At 47.3% G+C, this 14,247-nt stretch overlaps 1 long non-coding RNA gene across 2 annotated transcripts; it reads left to right on the top strand.

Annotated features, from left to right (window-relative positions):
* Nucleotides 1-1,016: 1,016 nt before the first annotated feature.
* On the top strand, nt 1,017-12,986 carry LOC118968172 (uncharacterized). Of its 2 annotated transcripts, none has more exons than XR_005055698.2 (7): nt 1,017-1,219; nt 1,359-1,422; nt 1,679-1,727; nt 2,206-2,345; nt 8,988-9,184; nt 10,334-10,824; nt 11,315-12,986. It is a non-coding gene; the product is annotated as an uncharacterized lncRNA (long non-coding RNA). The 2 variants fall into 2 exon arrangements; XR_005055695.2 differs by having other exon boundaries at nt 1,359-1,459.
* Nucleotides 12,987-14,247: the final 1,261 nt, after the last annotated feature.

Genomic DNA, 14,247 nt, shown 5'->3' with positions numbered 1-14,247 from the left:
AATCTTATAAAACCTGAAACTAATCAGAAAAAAAATAAGACAAATTTTGGGAACTCTCTATATATGTAGAATAGGCAGATTACCAAGGCACATAAAACTCTAAAACATACCTATTTCAAACTGCTTCTGGAATCACAAGATTCTGTATATTTGCCCTTCCTAGCTGCCTTAACATAAGCAGTGTAGAGCCCAGTTGTTTTTTCTTATACTTTTTCCATTGATTATGACTACAGTCCATTGACCAGCTAATGCCCATCACTGACAGCTGTTCCATTCTAATTATGTATGTATTGACTTTTCTGATTTCAGCTTAACAGGCTGATATCTGTAGATGCTGCAAGTACATTTAAAAGAAGGTATTTGAAAACAATAACACAGCAATTATATTGAGAAACAAAGAGAAAAGTTTTATCATTCTGCCAAAACTCAGAAGATAGCTTCCCCCGGTGCTAATAACACACAACAGTGGTTAAGGGCAGGTAAGCTAGTCTGGAAAGTGTCAATAGAAGCATACCGTACTTTCTGATCTCTTACAAATCATTAAGCTTATCAAAAGACATTTCTCTGAGAAAGTACTGGCCTTGCCTGCCTGAACCAACTCTTCAGGCTGGGGTTTTCATAGTCCTGTCACCATCACTGTGGCATTTGGCGTCACCTTTCTGACTCACCTGGCTCAGCTGCTTTAGACACACAGTCCTGAGTCCACACTGCTGAAGGGCAATGACTGAGATCATTGTTTCCCCAGGGCATGGCCTTTAAAGGTTAAATCAGGGGGGAGACGGGACAGGCTCTGGGCTCAGGAAACATGTGACTTGCTAAGCTGAGGCGGCACCCTGGTTCCAGAGATAGTTCAGGAGTGTTTCTTGGCCCTAAGGGAAGGTCAAACATCAGCCCCCCTGCTGTGTCTAAGCAGGTGCCTGTGTACGCCAAGGTGACACCAGAACTGGCTATCAGTCACGGGTTACTTGTGTGATCATTGCCTGTCTTTTGGAACACATCACACAGAAACCAGAAGAGAGGGACGGGACAGAGCTTGATTTATTCAGGTCTCTCCCATGTAAAGGAGAGGTAGGGTGAATGGTCAAGGAGGACCTCCTAGGCTCTGGCCCACTTTCTGTAACTCTAAGCTTGCTGGAATAGTAAATCCCAAAATAAAGATTGCCCTGGCCCGACGCTTGACCAAGTTGGCGCCAGACAGGTAGCAATTCACCTGTGTGCGGTGAGTCACTGGGGGTGGGCACAGCTAGGCAGAGACAAAGCCCGCGCCTCCCTCGAAGCACATATCTTAACCTCTAGAAAAAAAGAAGTTCCACCATGGAAGGTGACTCTTTTCCTTCCGTTTTTTCATGCTACTGTAGAAAAGGATCAGCAAGACACTTGAAGGCATCTGCTCTGGAACCTTTTATCCCGGGGACTTGAAGGGTGAATGATTACAAGATTTCCACTGGGCAATTTCCAGGTTCTCAGATGTGTCTTTAAAGTTCTTAACTCTCTGTTTGTCTTTCATCTTTAACTCTGTTTACTGCAGGAGACGTGCAATTTGGCACCTATGAGCATCCTAAGAAGTATATATTAATAATTCAGCTGTCATTTATGTAGATTTTATGCCAGCCCCCCTTGTTCTAAGCCTGTATTATTTAATCCTCACCTCATGATTACTCTTGTCCTTATTTTACAGATGAAGAAATGGACATTTCTGAGGGGCTGAGTAATTTGCCTAAAGTCATGTAAGTGGGAAAACACGACTCAGGCTGAAGTGCATTTGACTTAGAGTTTATGTTCCTAATCCCTGTGCTATATTGTTTCCCTTTTGTTCAAATGATGAAAAATATGTGCCCTCTGACATGGGAGGAGCATAGTACTAGCCCATCTGCTCTGCCAGAAGACATCCCCGTGGTGGGGAGGAAGGGGCTAAGCTGACTCTCTTGCCAGCTTCCAGTGAAATGGACATATTGAACTCAATACCATTTCCAGGTATTTGGGAAGGCATACACACAGGACAGAACCCACACCGCACAGGAGCACGTTCAAGTGAAGTGACATATGTGAAAGCCATTACAACGTTTGCTCTTGGGGATGGGGAGTCAGAGTGGGGAATCAGCTAACAGGCAACAAATAAATACTGAAGACAGGAGAGGGGACCTCATGGGGGCACCCAATGATGACAATGTGGTGTGAACTGAGAAACACCCTTCTGCATTTCAGCTGCCAGCCTTTCAGGACCCCTGCATCATTTCGGCCATAAAGGAGCTGAGAGTACCAGACAGAGATGCAGTCCCAGCCTTGCAGGCGCTGTCGCCTTATTGGAGGAAGAGTGACAGCAGGAACACGTGGAAGTACGCGAGGTGCGAAGCCAGGGCAGGGAGCACAGGCGTGGGGTCATGTCTACTACGGCAGATCGGGCTGTGAGTAGCTGGGAAAGCATCTCCGAGGAAGGGGGATCCATGCTGGGTTTTGCAGGGAGGTAGGATTCTGGTAACAAGGTTAATGAAATGCAAGAACACAGGTGGAAGTCCCGAACAGACCACAGCACAGTCAAGGGGGCCCCAGGCTTGCCGCGGCCTCTGCAAGGAACTTTTCAAAGAGCAGAAGATGATGGTGTCTTATCTCAGCTTCCAGATGACTGACCAACTGAGGGTATTCTTTGTGGCCAGTTTCGGTCAGCAGCATTTGAGAGTGTATCTCAGGTCAAAAGTATGGGAATGTGAATTAACCAAGATGGTGGGAGCGGACTCAGATGCAGCGTGGTTGTGACAGGACAATCTGCACACGCCGGGCACTTCCAGTGGGGGGTTCTGTAGCTTCCTGACCGTCTGAGTGTGTCCCTCCTGGACACAGACTCACCAGGAGTTAACACGGGCAGAAAGGGGATGTGCAGCCTACTGAGGTTATGTGAGTAACTGGTGAGTATTTGAGAATTCTGTGGTGGGTGGAGATCCCTGCAAGGCAGAATGATCTAAAAAGGCAGCTTAGGATTCAACTTTCCTTAATAAGAACTAGTACTGTGAGAAGATAATGCTGCTGAGAGCTTTTTCTGCTCACATGGAAAGAGTATGTGTGATAGCAACTGTTTTGCATCTGAATAATTCCACAGGGCTTTTAGAGTCCATAAATGCATATCAGTCAATATACCATTTCAGATAGAATTGTATCTGTGTCTCCCTGGAACTTGGAATAACTCCCTTCCATACGATTATTTATATATGTGTAAAGAAATACATAGGTATCTATGTATTTAGTCAGACATGGGACTGAAAAACTAGCCTGAGAGCAAATTGTGAGGGTCCTGGTATACCTACCTGTCTAAGGAATTGGGACTTTTTCTCTTTGGATGATAGAAATGCTTTGGTATGGTGTTTGGATAAGGATTTTATAGATTGAGCTCCATCTGCTTTTTGGAGGCTAAGAGGAAATCATAAACCATAAAATAGGAAGCAGGCAGTTCTGGAAGTCCTCTGTGAGGCCAGGTGGGCCTGTTCCCAGAGTAGCCATGAGCGTTGCTCCAGGGAGTGGGGCTCCGGTGCCCAGGATAGGGGGCACAGGGACAGGAGGGGCTCAGCTCCTGCTTCCTCACGGGTTGTCTGTGACATTCATGCAGCAGGGCTGAACAGAGCTAAGCTCTGGGCTTCCTTTCCTGGCCTCATGGGGTGTCCCTCCTGCAGGTGTCTCCACCTCTAGCAGAAGACAAGAAGACAGGTTTTTAAAAAGAATAAAAATTGAGTCTAGTTTGTTGTACCAAGCAGCACCCCTAATAGTAACTAGCATTTAAATGATACTAGATGGAAGCAAGATGGTCAGACTCTTAATGGAATGCACAGTTAGTTGCCTGTCTCTCTGTGGGGCATGACTTCTATACAGCAGACAGTTACTTTGACTTCTGCAGAAGGGAAGTGGTAGGAGACAAACAGAATCACAACTGGACTACTTAGGTTTTCTAAACATACTGCTCCGAAGACGATGATGGCAATAATAACTGGAATCTCCTGTATTTGTGATGCACTAGGCAGCTTACAACATGATTGTCACGTGCTCCCATTTAGAGACAGGGAAAGTGAGGCTCAAAGAGCTTATGTGAATTGTCTGGGAGTGCGCGGCCAGTGAGCTGTGGAGCTGTGATTCAAATTTAAACTTTCCAACCCCTAGTCCAGCGTTCTCTACTTTCCACCACACACAGAAAGCAGGCTTGATTTGGATTCTGCATTGGTAAAGTTCTTTTCTGGTAGCTCATTCTGCTCTGCAGGCCTTGAGATATCGCTGACCTCCAATAAGACGGTGGTCAAAAGGCTGAGAAATAACCCAGCTTCCCTAAGCAAAGGTTCAGTCAAGTTGCACACTGCCCCACTCTCATTCTTATTTGCACAGAAAGGATAATATTACAGGGTCATTTTTGTTCCAGTCCACACTTCCGTGTTCATTTGTATACAGAGAAAACAGTGTTAGGGATCTGCAAAGTCCGGGGGAGCATTTCCTTGTTTCATCACTGTTGTTTTTTTTTTTTTTTCATTAACCTGTTGGTCCACCTGCTCTTCAGACCTTGAGTACAGGAGTGGAACTGTGAGTGGCTTTGAGAAGTGCTGAGGGTACAGACAGGCCTAGGCTGAGTGTTTCCCACAGGGCAAGATGCTCGGATGATATCATTCTGTCAGCCCCTTTGCTTACTGAGAAGGGAAGCTGTTTCAAGGAGACAGAGAGCAAGTGAGAGATTGGTTTTCGCTGGAAGGTAGCAGTATCCTACCTTCAGCAGAAGGGTGTCCAGCCCAACCCCTTTGGAAAGAGACAGCACCCTGCCCAGGCCTGAATTCTGCAGGGAATCAGGCTGGCTCCATTAGTGAGGGGTGGAGGAACGCAGTTCTCAAGGGCGGCTTCGGGAGGGCAAATTCAGAGACGCAGGAGCACAGGCCTGGGCAGGGCAGCCGTATCCCAGTGGGATCAGGTGGACACCCTGCAGAGCCCAGTGGAGCAACAAGAGGCCCAGAACCATGGAAACATGAAACAAAGACCTTCCTGGAGGGCTCCCTGGGGAGGGTTTGAGAGGATGCTACCTAGACAAAAGGGATGACCACACAGCAGAAGTTTTGACCTCAGTCATACTCACAGGCTATGATGCTTCTAAATAATGCAAACTGCACCACTGTATAACATCAAGTCACCTGGTAGTGGCGTGGACCCAGCCCAGGTACGCGGGTGCCTATGAATTGCCGAGTGCAGTCACTGGGGCCTGGGATGCCCTTGCCTTCTGAGTCTGAGTTACTTACTGTTACTTGAAAGTCAAGGAAAACAGGGAGAACAATTTATCATTTGTTAGGACTTCATCCTTACCAGCAGATCCGGTCCTGCAGCAATACCCCGCAACCCAGCCCCTCCAGCCTGTGTCAGTTTTTTCCTCTCCTTCTTGTGATATTTAATGATCACAAGGAATTTTTGCAGAAATGGGTTGATTTAGAATTGTGCTGAGAAACGCCCCATAACTTAATGGTTCCAGTGAGTCTAAGAGAGGATTTTAACTGGTCTGTGTCTAACTAAACAGAACTGAAACTGAGGTGATAGCTGTGATTAAGCATTATTCATTTTAGCCATATGTGTACTTGGCTCTTTTTAAGAACTGACACCTTCCTGAGTTATTAAAGCCATTACTGCTAACATAAGAGTAATTTCTGAACTTTGCAGAAATTCTGAATGATGCCTTGAATATCTTCTGATTCTCTCTCTTTTTTTTTTTTTGTAAGATGCTCTAGTGTCAAGTCATCATTTCCAGAGTTAAGTTCCTGACCTTGTAGGTTGTCTAGCTGCCTGCTTGAGGTCCTTGCAGGCCAAGGAGTCAGGTGTGAAGTGTGGCCGAGCCTTCGGGGCAGTGTCTGTCATCACATGGCCTTTGCTGGTGGCTTGGAGAGCTCGCAGCGTGGCCCCAGGCCACGGGCAGTGTTTACCCTGCGGTGGCACGCTGTGCTCCCAGGGTGGATGGCTGCCTACGAGAGTGCACTGCCAGTTCCAAAGTAAATGGCTGGCAGCACCATTTCTTGCCACTCAGCACAGGGTGGCTGGCCCTTGCTTCTCCCCGCCAGGTCATTCCCCGGCATTTCCCATCGCCCACAGCTAGTCTCACTTCCTCTCCTCCAAACCTTTTAAATGCAAATGGCTGGGAGGATGCTCAGGCCGGGGACAGTGGGCACGGCCTGTACTGTTGTCACCTTCTGTTACCCAGGTGCACGGCCCTGGATTTCAATCAGTGCCCCATGTTCCTGGCACACAAAGGCCCTCAGTGTGGTCTGCGGGGCCGGGCCAGCTTCTGCTTGTCAGTGCCCTGTTGGCAAGGTACTTTCGCAGTTCAGGAGGTGGCTGACAGCCCCTGGGTGAGGCTGGAGATGCCCTTTTGTTCCTTACCACTGGGACCTGGAAACAGTTGTCAGCTGACAAGCTCATCATGCAGTGTGCCCACATGGCTCTGCAGCCCTCGCCAGAGGAGTAACATGACCTGCTCTTTCCTGAAGCCTTTCTCATTCTAGGAGTTCCTGCGAGAAGCTCATGGGGGTGATCAGTGAATGTATGTTGAGTGAATTGGATAATTGGAAAAGCTTCTGGATCACTTATGCATTTATAAAAATTCTCTATGTGGCCGTAAAGCTGACTTAAGTACAAATCTATCCCTGAGCCAAGAAACCTTTCCTTATTTGTTGCTCCAGCGCAGCACAGGGCTGTTTGGAAGGCTGGGTGGGATAAGCCATATGGCAGAGCGCTGCAGGGTCAGGTGAAGTTGGGGAAGCTGGCAGGTCACATTTCTTTTCAACAGTTGCCATGTGCCAGGCCCAAATGCATTAGTTCCCTTCACTGGCACAGCAGCATCCTAAAGAGCAAATACTGCTCTGCTGCAGTGGTGATGAAATTGAAGCTCAGAGAGGGGAAGTCACCTGCCTGAGGTCACACAGGCAGTAAAGGGCAGAGCCAGAGTTAGGAATTATATCAAAGCTCCTGCTAGTCCCACCATCCCACAGCAGGTGGCTGCTGGGCACAGGGTATATCTGTGTTTGACCTGCAGTGCTAGATTCTTACAGCAGACAAAGAGGACAGGGAATATCCCAGGCCCTTCACCTAGGGTTAGGTTATCAGGTCATGACCCCGTGAATAGAGTCAGCTAGACCCACAGAGAAGCTCTCACCACTTGAATGACCTTGATGTCACCATTTGAATTGCCACCATGCGCCAGCCTTCACGGAGCACCAGTGGCGTTTGTCTCCATATGATCAGTGCTGAATTTCATTCGGTTCATTCCCCATTACTAGATGGTCTTCGCTTGATGGCTGGTGCTGCCCATTCTGTCAAAGGTCAGATGGATTTTTGACTTTTATCTCTAAATTGTGAAATGCGAGTTGGCATTAAAGAGACGTTAAGTCCCTCCTCTAAATGTGTGTTAAATTCACTGCAAGGTGAGAAGTGACTTCATTTTATAAATTATGGGGCAATGGATTTAAACAACAGAATGGATGGGAGGATGGTGTGAAATGAGTCGCAAATTAATTGTACAGTTAAGACTTAACTTCTGTCTTATCTTCTCTGCAGCCATTTCCTTCCTTTAAACATTTGCCCTGGCTGAGCAGTCTATGCTCTGTTCCCCTTCCTGACCATGGGCTGGGCTGCTCCTGGGAAGCCCAGCATAGGAGCTCCTACCCCGTACAAACTGTGTAGTGGGCACAGCGTGTCTTGCCCCGGAATGCTTGATGCTCAGGGTCCTGGTACCCCTCCAAGTCTCTTGGGATGGGGCAGCTCTGGAATCCAAACAGAACCCCATCTCAGGAGAGCTGCACTGTGACACGGTCTAAGGTGTAGGTCTAAAGAGACCAAGCTCTTCTGTGCAGTTTCCTGCCCTTGTCAGAGGTTATGAAAAAGCTGGGAGGGAGGAAGAATCTTCCAGTCTCCTAAAGTTACACTCTAATACTGACCTTATTTACTTGGGCTTCTACCTGTCAAATCTCTTCAGTTCAGGTCGATAGCATTTATTTTTTAAGCCCTCGTATGTGCTGGACACTAGGCAAAAAGCTAGGGTTACAAAGATGTGGGATATCAAAGTCTCAGCTTTTCAGGGAGAGAAAACAGATTTGTAGCTAAAGAAATCATGACACTATTATGGATAGTAAGCGTCACTATGAGATGCAAACCAGAGGGCTGTGTTGGCCTATAGTGTCTAAGCAGGTATCCCAGAGGCAGTGGCATTTAGGAGATGAATAGGACTTTAAGCAAAGAATGTGGGGAACTGTCATTTAAACAGAGGCAATAACAAAACCTAACGTAGCTGCGCCCAAGGGGCGTGCATTCTATAGTAGGACATGCACATGAGCTGCACACACACATACACGTTTATCATTCTAAAAGACAGAACATGACCCTCAGTTAGGGATACAGGTTTACAGGGGGCTGCACACTGGACCGGAGGGTACAATGCTTATCATTCAAAGCAGGAAGAGGACCACGCCAAGTGATGCACCTTTCAGAGGCCTGCACCCCTGCCCTCGCCATATCCTCCCCACCTGGACTAACACTGGTTTTCTGGACTGCTTATGTTCATTAATAATCTCCTTCGAAATGCCCAGAAGACACAAAACTCCAAATAAGTAGGGATGGTGGAGTAAAACTAATGAATAATGTTGTCTGTATACACAACAGTGCGGATTCCCAAGAGAAAGACTCTTTATTGTTTTACTTATTTCTGAAGCCTAAAGTAATAGCATGAGAAAACTGAGGCAGTCTCTTGGAGTTTATGGCTTGGGATCAGATCAACCATCAGATTATTGACCATCAAATGTTTCCTGTGGCCATGGGTATACAAAGGACAACGCTCTGTCCAGGAGCTTATGAGTAGGTTCACAGGTAAAGATGTAAACACACAAAAAGGTAAATAGTAGTACAGGTATAAACTGATGAATTAGACTGAATGTTTATGTCCCCCTAAAATTCATATGTGGAAACCTATTCCCCCCAATGTGATGGTATTTCAGGTGGGGCTTGGGGAGGTGATTTGGTCATGAAGGCAGAGCCCTGAAGGACGGATTGGTGTCCTTATAAAAGAGACCCTGGACAGCTCCCTTGCCCCTTCCACCACCTGAGGACACGACTCAAGGATCCTGGAAGCAGGCTCTCACCAGACACCAAATCCGTTGGCGCCTTGATCTTGAACTTCCCAGCTTCCAGAACTGTGAGAATGAATTTCTGTTGTTTATAGCACCCAGTTCATGGTATTTTGTGAGAGCAGCTCAAACAGACTAAGACACTGAGATCTCACAAGATGACATATGCGTGAGTATCGGGTGAGTGGTAGAATCTCCTCTGAAAGGAACGAAGGGGACAGCTGGGTTTGACGATTTCCTCTGACCCTGTTTTCAGATCCATCATTGTGTGGATCTGACATTAAGTGTTTTGAGGTCAGTTTTATCACCCAAGCAGGTTTTCTTCTCTTCCTCTGATTGCATTAACATCAGAAAATAATCCAAAAGAGCAACAGTTATGTGGAATTAAAGGTCTGTTATCTGCAATAATAGCTAGGTTATGTTATCTGCATCTTCTATGCAGGACACATTATGTTGGGAATGTTAACTAGTGAATTTATGGAGAATATTGAAACTTGTCTACTTCCAGATAGGCTTGGTTCTTAGGGTCATTCTTGTTTTTATATTTTATTTTACTATGGCAAGAGCACTTAACACATTTGTAAGTGCATAATTCATATTGTTGACTGTAAGTACAATGTTGTACAGCAGATTTCCATAACTATTCATCTGCTCAGCTGAAACTTTATGCCTATTGATTAGCAATTCCCCTCTCTGCCACAGCCCCTGAAAACCACAATTCCACTTAGATTTTTAAGGTTGTTCTTAAATCTAGTTGTTTGCAAGTTCAAAGTCTCTCCAGCAAGCAGCACTGGACACTTTCTCCCCACTCTCAATATTTGTTTCATTAGAAATTCTGTCTCTTTCTGCTGGGACCTTCAGTACCCTTAATATGTTCATTCAATTACATCAGATCTGATGGGGTTAATACTATTTGCAAACTCCCTAAAAAACAATTAGCCTTACTCTCTCCACTGAGAAAGGTCAAGAGGGAACTTGGTCTTAGCATAATGCTTGGCTTTCCCAAATGACTGTGACTTCATGTGCAAGGTTCAAAGGGAGATAGGGAAACTCAGCACTTGGGGTCACTTAGAACTTAGGAAATTAAGACCTTACCTCCCCAAGCCCTCTATCCTCCAACTTCAAATTCAGTGATAAGGGAAGGGCTTAGCTCCCTTACCTGACACTTATTGGAAGCGATGGATAACATGTTGTCCTTGATCTTATTACACTTGCAGGCATTTATGAAACTACTATGGTATACTGAGTAGCATGGACTGGGCTCTCTGTGCATTGCTGTGCCATAACCCAGGGACAAGCAGTGACAGCTGCCACCTCCTTTCCTGCCCTTCTCCAACTACGGAATCCATGGATATTATGATAGTCTCAGAAGTCTGCTGTAAATCTGGTTGAACTCTGTGAGCTGGTGAAGGAGGGACTGAGAAGAGCCAGTTGGCTACCTCCCCCATGTGTTGTTTATGGTGTGTCTCGGGCTGCAGCTCTGAGCCAGTGACTGAACCTGCCCTAGGGGTCTGCACATGTGACCCCTGCAGAACCTCAGATAAATGATCACCTCTGCTGCTCAGAACTCTCTCTGCCTCTCCTTTATGTTTGGCTGTGATGAATGCTGGGAGTGGCTCACTTAAGTAGGTGATCTGGCTAGACAAACCCACCGAATTCTTGGGCTGATGTTACAATTACCCTCTTGATAAGATCCAGAACCCACAAGGTCAGTCTTTTGGGGGCAAGGAAATCAATTATCATTCCCGGCACTACCCACTGTGGTCAGGAAGTTGGGTGTTGGGCACAACCAGACCTAGGGGCCCTGCTTTGCTTGCGAACCAGATGTCTGGTCCTGAGAGGATAGGGAGCCTTGGGGAGAGGAAGGTGGCACTGCTGGTTGGGGCCTACAGCCCGCACATCAGCGGAGGCCATATGATAGGACCAGCAAAACAGTAGACAGGTGGAAGAGGGCAGAGGGCCAGGAGACTTGGTACATGACTGCCTGTTCTCTCATCCCCATGGGCCAGAGTTTCTCTAATTGTAGTCTTTGGACTATCAACAAAATAATCGTGTGGAGGATGCGTTAAAGATGTAGGGTCGTGAGCCTTAAACTCTGATCTGGGATGGGGTCTGCATTTATCAAGCTCCTCGGGTGATTCTGTCCAGTGCAAAATTCGAGAGCCATTGTTTCAGCTGCGGCCTTCTGTCCCCTGCAGGCTGCCCCTGGTGGGCTCAGGACGACGCTGGGCAGTGGCCGAATGCCAGGAGTGGCCCCTGAGTCTGTCCCCAGCAGCTCCGCCTGTTCCCAGCTCTGCACCCTCACAGCCCATCTGGCTGGCTCGAAGCCACCTGATAACTCAGGGCATCCGAAGCACAATTCCTCATCTGTTCCTCCGAGCCCAGCGTCCCTCCCTGCCATGCGCATTCCTTGTCCTCAACAACCAGGCTCACAGCTCTGAAATACCCTTAAATCCTTCTGGTCCTTCTCCCTCTCTCCCCCTAACCTCTACGGGCTTCTTGATTGTATGGAGTTCCTCCTGCTTCATTTCCTGCAGCCAAATTTAGGGCCTCCTCCTTGAATGCTGATGGGGCTGGAGGACAACCATCCTGGCCCGCCTGGGACTGAGGAATGTAGGATTTCCCATGCGGCCACCAAGAAGGCCCTGGGAAAGTCGGGGCACGCTGGTCGCCCTATGCCTGGATTGCGGCCGCATGCAGTCACCAGCCCGGCCTCTGAGACCACCATCTCTCCGGCGCCATCTCCAGCTCAGTTTCCCCAGGAGTGATTGTTCCTGACCCCTCAAATCTTCAACCTTCGAGGACTGAGTTTGCTTTCTAATGAGTTTAATTTCTGTGGCATTGAGGCCCCCAGCAATCTGGCCCTACCTGCCTGGCTGCTGTTGTCTTCCCTTCGCCCCACACATAGCCTTTATTCAGCTGTGTCGCCGCTTCCCATGAGACTGTCTCACTCTGGCCTTTGTCTATGTTGCTTTCTGGCTGCCACCTCTGTCTTGGCCCATTCTTAGCCTTTTGAACTCTTAGCCATCAGCTAAGTCTCAGCTCACATACCACCACCTCTGAGATGTCACAGGTCTGGTCACCCACCAGAGCAATGTCCACCCTCCCCACTCTTATTGTGACTCCCTAAGAGCATCCTGTCACATTTGTCACACACCGCATTGATGTAAACCTATGTGTTACCTATTTGTCCCCCTTCTTGACACTAAATCCCTCAAAGACAGAGATCTTACCCATTTTTTAGATTCTTCGAAGCTCATCAAATTGTGTGCATGGTAGGCGATTAGAAAGCATACATTCAGGTTGAAGGAACAAAGAGGTTTTAGTAGACTGAGAATGTCTGCCTGTGAAGGAGGATGGCACCAGGGCCACACATTACTGTGGGGATGGCCCTGAGCCAGGAACACATGTCCAAGTCACTGTGACTTACAACATGCACACGTGCCACTTATGATTCCCTGAAATAAGGAATGATAGTTGCAAACATCGATTGTGCACATATTCTGTTCCAGGTACTACGTCTGTCAGGCACAGCAATCCCACAGGACAGTCCAGGTGGGCCTGGAAGGCGCACTGACTGGATTTGGAACCCAGCTGCACCACTTACGAGCTGGTGTCTTTGGGCAAGCTGCTTAACTTGTGTACCTCAGTTTCTCAATTTGCAAAATGAGGGTAAAAATAGTAGCTACTTCAATGGGGTATTGCAAGGAATATTATACTTCATTGAATCCAAGATGTCATCCATTGTGAGGTACACTGTAACCCTGTATCACTATAGAAAAATCTCTCTCAATTAAACTCTGTATACCATAAACTGTTGGATGCAGCTTGATTCCACATATGTTCAAATGTGTCATAACATGAGTCTTGTAATCACTGAACTGTTGTAAATGGTTTAAATGAATGATGGTAGTATTATGGGCTGAACTATGTCCTCCCAAATTCATATGTGGAAGTGCTAACCCCCAATATCTCAGAATATGACTATATTTGGAGATAAGGTCTTTAAAGGGGTGATTGCATAAAATTAGGTCATATGGGAGGGCCTTAATCCAATCTGACTGGAGTCCGTATAAGAGGGGGAGATTAGGACACAGACACACACAGAGGGGTGACCGAGGGAGCCCACAGGGAGATGGAGGCCATCTGCCAGCCAAAGAGAGAGGCCTCTGAGGAATCACTCTTGCTGACACTTTGATATTGGACTTGTAGCCTCCAGAGCTGTGAGGAAATAAAATCCATTTGTTTAAGTCACCCGCTCTGTGGTCCTCCCTTATGCCAGGCTGAGCCCTCAGTGAAGCTTTCTAAGACCACAGGACAAGCACCTGAGATATGGGACAGCCCTAGTGTAGCAGAAGACCTTCCAGTCCGACCCCAGCTGGTCCCTTCTATTTGATTAGCCCAGAACCATGTTAGACCTTCCCTTCCCCTTGGGTCTCCATCCATCAAGAAGTCAGCTGTTCACTCACATAGGAGCTATAAATGAACGGCACCATTAGCACTTGACCTCTTCGCTTCGTTTTTTAAAAATCCATTTATGAGGGCATAAGGGGAAAGCATGAGGAATTTCTGAATATCAACACACTATCAGCAGGATGCTGACTGAAGTACGTGGCCCATGCTAAGCTCAGTCCGTCTTTAGCAAAACTGACAGTGGGTACTTGACGTTAAAAGGGTTTATGGCAGCAGACTATCTAGATTAATTAGATCCACTAACAGGACAGATACCCCTTCCCATTTGTTTTTTCCAGAGTGGTTTGACATTTGTGCATCCTATGAAGAAAGATCATTGAGACTGAAATGTGGCTGCTAAGAGGCTTCAGCTCTTCATGTTTGCTAATCTCCTGTATGGTGAAACCTGGCACCCGGACAAACCCTCATTCACACCAGAACAAAGCCCTGGTTATGTGTGTTGGAATTCCTTGGAGAAAATGTCTTGCTGGCCGTTGGGGAGTGTGTGGATGCTGGAAGCACTTCACCAAGTGTTGCTCAATGTCCTGGGAAGACAGTCTGCTGGCATCTGACACTCACCCTAGACAAGGCTGCAGTTCTCTGGGGCATGTGGGTCTGGGAAGGACAGAAGGAGCTCGGGTTGGGGTGCGGCAGGTGTGCAGATGGGGTTGGGTGTGCT

Source organism: Manis javanica, chromosome 12 (assembly GCF_040802235.1).
Source record: "Manis javanica isolate MJ-LG chromosome 12, MJ_LKY, whole genome shotgun sequence".
NCBI classification, from domain to species: Eukaryota; Metazoa; Chordata; class Mammalia; order Pholidota; family Manidae; genus Manis; species Manis javanica.
Note: the sequence above shows the minus strand (reverse complement) of the source record. Positions and strands in the feature narration are given on the sequence as shown.